Below are 7,653 nucleotides of genomic sequence, written 5' to 3' on the forward strand. Positions count from 1 at the left end.
CAGTGTTTAATACCCTTTTCATAGGTACCTTTCTTATGTGCAGTGCTGAAAAGCAGGGGCAGCGCTGTGGTTTGATGACCTCTTACCAAGACAAGCAGTTCTACCTTTCGCCATTGAAGCCTGCTCTCTGGGACCCAGACTTCTCATTGTCACAGATGATGGGAATGGCAAAGCAATGAAGTGAGAGTCCTAATTATGAGAGTTACCTTTGAAATCAAGTAAGACACCAACCAATAATCTTCCAATAGCATTTTCCCTGAAATGAAACAAAAGAAGTCTAGATTCTTTCTCTTATAGATACAGGGTTATTAATCATAGTTCTGTCTTCTTGGGGAATCTTTCTTATTCCCTACAACAAATGACAGACTATGCAAGCCTTTAACTGAAGCTGTTCTTTTCTAAGGAAGTTATTTAGTTAATTAGAGAATGGGAGGGGAGTGTTACTTTCTGCAATATCTGAGTGATTTAGGAGCTTAATTATCTATGAAAGGTTATTAGATTAGTTTTTTGAAATGCTTTTGAAAATATGGCCCAGACCTAAATGACAATGTAAGAGCTGAAATAAAAGGTTTATTTTTAATGTATGGTTACATTATGTTTGATGTATGTTTACATATTTTAATGTATGTTTTCCTCCTAATCCTTCTTTACATGTCCTGCCCTAGTCTCAATTTGCTTTGGTTTTATTTTTTTTCAGAGACAGATGTTCCCCAGATATATTTTATTCCTGTTGACCATTAAAGCCATATTAAATGTACATATTTTAAAAAAGTTGCAAGTCACCTCTGTTTCTCTTTTCCCAAGCCAATAGCATCCTATGGTTCAAAGAGACAGCCTTTACATAAGCTGGGAAGAAAAACCTCCTGCAGTCTGTTTTCCCTTATTATAGTCTACCTCTCTAAGGACAGAAATTGTAGCTCCTGGCCCCCACTGAGATTCATTGAGCACACCCCTACAGCTAAATTAAAAAATAAATGGCCGTGCAGCGAGCATTAGCACCGCAGCTCGGATGAGGTATATTGCTCAGTTGCTAGTGAGCTCCCTGTTGTGGGCTACACCTGATAACCTTCTTCAGGAGGTGTGTGGGTGCAGTTCGGGAAATTTTTCACTCCACAGATTGTTCCCAAAGGGCAACATGGACACAGCTGCCTCATGTTTGGCTTCCTCGACCTGCACAGTTTTCTGACATTATTCCAGCAGATTTTGTACGACAGTGTTTCCGACACAACACCATGACATGTGATGATAACCTCAGTTTCATGCTGTAAAACCATCAATACTATGGGCTGTAATGCAGCCCAGATTGCTCCAGATGCTCTGAAATGGAAAAAAAGCTCAAATCCAAAACTCCCAAAAATGTAACTGTCACCTCCTAAGGTCTCAGGGCAGCAGATGAGGCCCCAGGGAGGTGCAGGGCAGAGGACCGTGCAGGATGTATGGAGCCTGGAGCCTGGAGCCAGGCACCAGGAGGACGAACAGGATGCATCTTGCACCACTTGGCCATGTATTGCTTCCTGCCACAGTTTATTTAGCAGTACAGACATACAGAAGCAGCTAAGAAGAGTTATTTAATTGTAAATACAATTTCACACATGTGATCCTCTCAGTACTTCTAGGGGAAAAGTATGTCACAGTATGCACAGTTTGTGGGTGCACTTTAAACTGGATTGTAATAAGTACCCAATTTCTCACCGCGGAAGTCAAATGACAATAAATTCCTTGGAGCTCTCAGATGCCAGATAGACATGCAAAGATGTTTTGTTTTCACTGACAATTTCTATCAGCCTGTTCAGCGCACAGAGAAGATGGGACATGAGGACCTAGCTGCCACTCACCCATGGGTGAGTGTCTTACCCAGGGACCTACTGGGCTGGGGCAGGCAGTCCCATGCTGGCCCTCTTTAAAGGTGCTCCACTTTACATAGATACTTGAAGAACCCTGGGCCCAGGAACAGAGACCAGCAGCCTCTGAAGGAGAGAGCTTTGCAGAAAAGTGGCAGATCTAAGTTTAAATTGTTTGAGACAAGAGGAGGACTCAACACTTGTCTCCTGCACCTTGCATGGATGGGACATGCTCATCTGTAAAACGAGTGTTGCAGTGCTAAGACCACTACATCGTTTCATAAATCTAACTACAAATGAGAAATTAATTGCTTGGCAGTAGATTTAGGGACAGGTGAACAGACTTTAAACTGGCAAACCTTCTGCCAAATGATTAGGTTGTATCAATGCCTTGTTGTAGTTAAACACACAGAATTCTGAATCACATCAAGAGTAGAGAGATGCAAAATACATTTATTACTGCAGGGAAATAACTCAGCTGGGTGAATGGTCCCAAAATTTTATATTTTCTCTCATTATGTGACGTAAAACACTTTCTGTTCTACCAGAAACATAAACCTTTGCTTACAAAACTTTGGTTTTCAAGTCCCTCACAAGCAGCTTTAATTAATACCTGAGCAGACCAAGCAGGAGCATGCCTGTAAGGCTTGTGCAAACACATCCTGCTATTTAATTCCGTTAAAATGTAAACAAAAGCTGTATCCCTCAGGACATAAGAATATAAGAAACAGCAATAAATATTTTGCAGAGGTGGAAATAAACAGGCAGGAGGAGTTGAGAGATGATAGCTGACATTAGCTTACTGCCTCCTATGTAGACAAATACGAACCTGAACTTAAGTATGACAGGGAGACAGCTAGAAGATGGAGGGAAGAAGGGCATGTTCCATTGAAATTCCTGTGCTTCTGAAATTTCTTGTGTGGCATTCACACGACTTTGTCATTATTAAATTTGTTATCAAGCTGGTACTCTGAAGTCTCACATCCCATTTAAAATAAAATTACATTCCTCAGAGTCACGGCTGTGAAGAAATCCTTGAAGACATGAATCAAACAGAACTGATGCAGACTTATCTTCAAAAGACCAAAGATAATCCAAAGAATAATTTTCAATTGGTATGACCTGTTCATCCCAATACAGTACTGACTCCGAAATCTTGTTAACTGAAACATTAACTGTTTTACTGCTGATCATTTTAGTAGAAAGTTAGCTAATACAGAAAATATACTTAAAGACAAGAATATGTTTATGTTCCACTGAATCAGCTTGATTGTACAATCAAACTGTACTTCGTATTTTTGAACAGAAGTAAATCTCACAAAAATATGTTCATAAATTATTCTTTTCTGTATATTTGTGATGAGCTCAACAGTTTTTCAAGGCCACCTAGAAAAAGAAAATCTAGAGTCAGGAGCTGAAAATTAATTCACCTATCCCAAAATGAAAGATTTTTTTTTAAAGGTGAATTATTATTTATTCAGTACTTTGTGTGAATCAGCGTGTCCATGGTTTTCAATACAGTCAATATCAGTCAAAATAGCTCCTAACCCATTGCTCCCCCATGGCTCGGTTGGGCTTCTCCTTCCCAAATTATGGTGGCATGCACAGTAGAGAGGAAGCAGACTTTGACCATGAAAAGAGCAGAAAAGGCCACCAAACCAAAACTTGCATCCAGAGTACTTCAGTCTTCACATCAACAATCTAGGCAGACAAATGCAAGCATAAAATTTTGTTGTTGTTGTTGACCCAGAATTACGAATGTAGAATGCTAGGTAAATGTTTATGATTTACGCGAAAAAACATTAATACAAGAGAGGACCAGATGGGAGATGAAGGAGAGAGTGCAGAAGTAAACAGTTTCAACCTGAAATTTTAAACCAGCAGCAATCATGCTTTTGTGGCCAGTAGTCCCTCTTCCTTGACTGCCAGGCTCCTAACGCTTCATCCCACAAGAGTTGCAGCATCACATGCAGTTTTCTGCAGAGGTCATCCAGAACCTGAAGGAGCTCTAGCCAGGATTTTCTGAGCGAGTTCTGTTGTCCTCTTCAGTTCAGAGTTTCAGTGCCAACATTTACATCTATATTATTGTTTTCAAAACTTCCAAGATGCTCTGTCTTCCTGGAAATGTAAGTTAAAAAAAAAAAGGCAAGGAAACAACCAAAAAAAGAGAAGCCAGCTGGAAATCATCACTCTTAGTCATGCAAAAATAGCAGTGATCTCTCTTGAATTGCTGTGGAGGTTAGCAACTCGGTTTTACCATTTCACTCAAAACAGCACCTTTCAGCACTGAGGCAGAGCATGTGCTCTATCCTGAGAGCAAAATGACATCCAGTGAGTTACTGGGAGAAACACAGTGATTACACCTTTTTCTGGTGCCTCCTGCCCAGCTACTGCTCGCATCTGCAGTTCTTTAGCTGATGAGACTTGACATCACCACTTAAAAAGGCTGGCAATCTCCACCTGCTGAAGACAGTTTTCCACTGTGTGATTTTGACCATCTGGATACAGCATCCTTACTTTATTTCTTTTTTTGAAATACCTCTTTTCATGAATTCCCAGGAAATTGGGTTTCACTCTTCTGCTTGATTCAAGCTGACAAAATCATCTGTCATTTTCTTCCAAGTGGTTAAGCTTTTCCCTTCAAATTCTTTTGGCTTTGGGACAGATCATTCATCCCAGATTTTACTGGGTCTTTCCTTAATAATCTATAACTTGCCTTTGAAATAAGTTTCCAACACTTTCTCTGCAGGCTGCCTCCTTCCTACATAGAAGGTTTAATAGAAAAGAATGCAAAAGGCCACGGCACCAGTGGCCACCCCACAGAGCCTGCTGGCCCATTCTCCAGCAAGTCCTCCCAGCCCATGCTCCTCTGGGCTCTGCTTTACTGCTGTTCCCAACAAACAGACAGCCCTCTGTGACCCACAAAGCCCACGTTCACTACCCGCAGCCTGTGCGCTGGAGTCCGCTCCCTGCCATTGTTTTCTACAGGAAAGTGGCTAAAAATCCCTCCCTCAGTGCCATGTTTTTCCACGAATAGGGCCTGTCGTGATTAAGTATGTGTGCATGAGGGAGCTTTCCAAGCTTGAGCAATCCATCTGGCAGCTGTACACAACGCTATAAGATTTGTTTCTGCGGTACAGGACCGAGAGCTGATTTAATTGCATTAGTCACCAAGCAGCAGTACCACTGATCTTGGACCCAAAGTGCTGGCTGGGCAGCAAGTCTCGTGGTTATTTTAACTTTGTTTGTTTGACCTTTTCGGTGATCTGGACCCCTCGAGGAGCTGAAGAATGCTTCATCCCCCCACTGTCGCCTCTGAAACACAGAGCGGCTAGGGCCAAGTGTTAGGCTAAATATCATGATGCACAGGCTGAGTTCATCTTCACGGGGGAAAAGTCTGCCTCTTACTGATTGACTTTAAAGAAACCAGTTTTTATATAGTGGCTGGATTTGATGGGAAAGAAGGAAGTGGAACTGGTTGCTATTTATTGCTTTGAGGATCATTAAACATTTCTTTCTTTTATTTATTAGCTGTGAGATTTCTTTATAGGCAGATAAATTCACAGATCTGTAGAACAGAACCAAAACCTGACATTTAGACCCAGATTCAAGTTTTCCCAAAGTCTTGTGGGTGTTCAACTCATGTTACCCACTGATTCAAGCAGGATAAAAAAAAAGAAGAAGCTGAAGAAGTTGTGTCCTAAGAGAAAGTTTTTAAAGTCCACCAGGGCTCTCTCTTTCAGGTAGATCATTTTAAAGTACATATTGTGTATCTAATACCGTTACTTGCTGCAATTCCTATTACTGTAGACAAAGCATTGCACAAGTTAAAGTAAGTCTCCAAATAATACTTCTATAAAGCTGTTTACTGCCAGACCATTATTTTTTTAACCTCTTGAGCCAAACTCTTTCAAACTGCACAGCATCTGGGGAGGAAATTATTGCTCAAATTGCCAGTGTCAGGACAGAAGCCAGACAAACTTTGTTCCGTAGCAGTGATAACTCGCTCATTGCTGTCTGAACAACATATTTATGTCTTGGAGTCCTGCACTCTTCAGCTTTCAGGACATCACTTGTTGAAGCTGAGCTGATGCAAGAATTTGCACATAAGGAACCATAACACAACTTGCCTTCGACTCCTCTCATCAGCTGGATTACTCCTGCATGGCGGATTCAGAAAGAAGAGAAAAGCTAGAAGGAATTTTGCACCAAATAATCTGTAAAACTGTAACAGACAAGTCAGAAATAAGGATGGAATACATCAAATTGATTATATGATACCTGATATTATGGAAATTCATACCCTATGGAGTTTGAAAGACATCCAGAAAAAACCAGAAACTTGATAGCCCGAAACAGCTGAACTGTAACAAGTATGAACTACCACAAGAATCAGATCTCTTTTTTAATAATCTTTAGCTCACAAGATCTGGGTAAAATTTTACAATGTATTCTGAAAAGATCCTGTGCCACTGAGTTTTAAGGATGACAAAGATGATCTAAATGTGCTAGCGGGTTATTTGTGCTCACTCCAACCCTGAGCTTGCAGGTTGATGCTCTCAAAGTCAGAATAGTTACCCCTGAGGGGAAGGCTGCTTTTAGCTGGAAATACTTTACTATTTGAAACTTCCTGATTAATGCTTCTTGGGATTCTGTAAATAGCTAGGGAGGAAGACATTTGTGTACAGATAAAAGACATTCGTGGATTTGCTGTCAGAGACATGCAGTTCCCAGAGCAGCATTGCCAGTGATCCCCATGAGCCAAGGGAGATGAATGTGAAAATGATGCCTGTGGTAACGCAGAGAGTGAGCAGAACAAGCAGATGGCCACAGGCAGACCCTGGCTCTGTGGGTCAGTTAGGATGCTGGTAGATTATCCAGCAAAATTTTCAATAGGAAGAAAGGCAAAATTTAAATATCTCCAGATTCATCTTTGCTCAGTTTTACTCTGGCCATGGAGTCAGGGCAAGCAGCTGTGTTTGCAAAATTCAATTTTATGGTGTGAAAGTGCTTTACAACCAAAGGGGAGGGAAGGGAGTGGAAGCTTAGTTTTAGCAGAAAGTTAACGTTTCAGACTAAACTTCTTTTAGCTAACTAAAACATGATAACCTTTCTTCCTGTGCTGCCACATAAACATATATGGTATGGCTCCATCCCAGCTTTTGAGGTTAAGAGCTCCAACTCCAGCTCTACTCTGAAAAGATACTCTGTAAAAAAAGCCACACACATCCATATTTATTGGTTCTCAGTCACTCAAACCTCAGATCTGCTCATTTAAAAATGAAAAAAAAAAAAGATGTTTTTTCTAGCTGCCAGTGCTTAAACTGCACCTGGCTCACAAATCATCCCTCATAGACTTCAGCTGCACCTTAACTGCGCCTGCAAGGCATCGCGCTGGGCCGGGATTATGGACGAGGCCATCGGTGCCAGGAAGAACACAGCTTGTCTTTCACAGCCCAGAGAGGGCGTGTGGGGCTGGCAGCCTTACAAAACATCTTTTTTGACTTACGAGCTGAAATTATTCAACCTGCTGGTCAGCTGAAACATTCCAGAAATCACCTGAGGTTGTGCTGAATACCCTGAAAGCTGTGGGGAGAGGCTGTGCATGCTTATCAGTAGTTAATGGAAGAGGTTGCTGTTCCTCCTGTGACGAGGCAGGCTTGCTTCCTCCCAACGCTCTTGGCTGTCTCGCCAACATGCTTCTCGGGAGGGACAGTGCAGTTATGTGACATGAACTGCAAAGTCCTACAGGAGGGGAGAAATGGCTTGCGTGGGTAAATTAAGGGACTCTTTTTTTTTTTTTCAATGTGGT

This window comes from Falco rusticolus, chromosome 6 (assembly GCF_015220075.1).
Source record: "Falco rusticolus isolate bFalRus1 chromosome 6, bFalRus1.pri, whole genome shotgun sequence".
In the NCBI taxonomy this organism is placed as follows: Eukaryota; Metazoa; Chordata; class Aves; order Falconiformes; family Falconidae; genus Falco; species Falco rusticolus.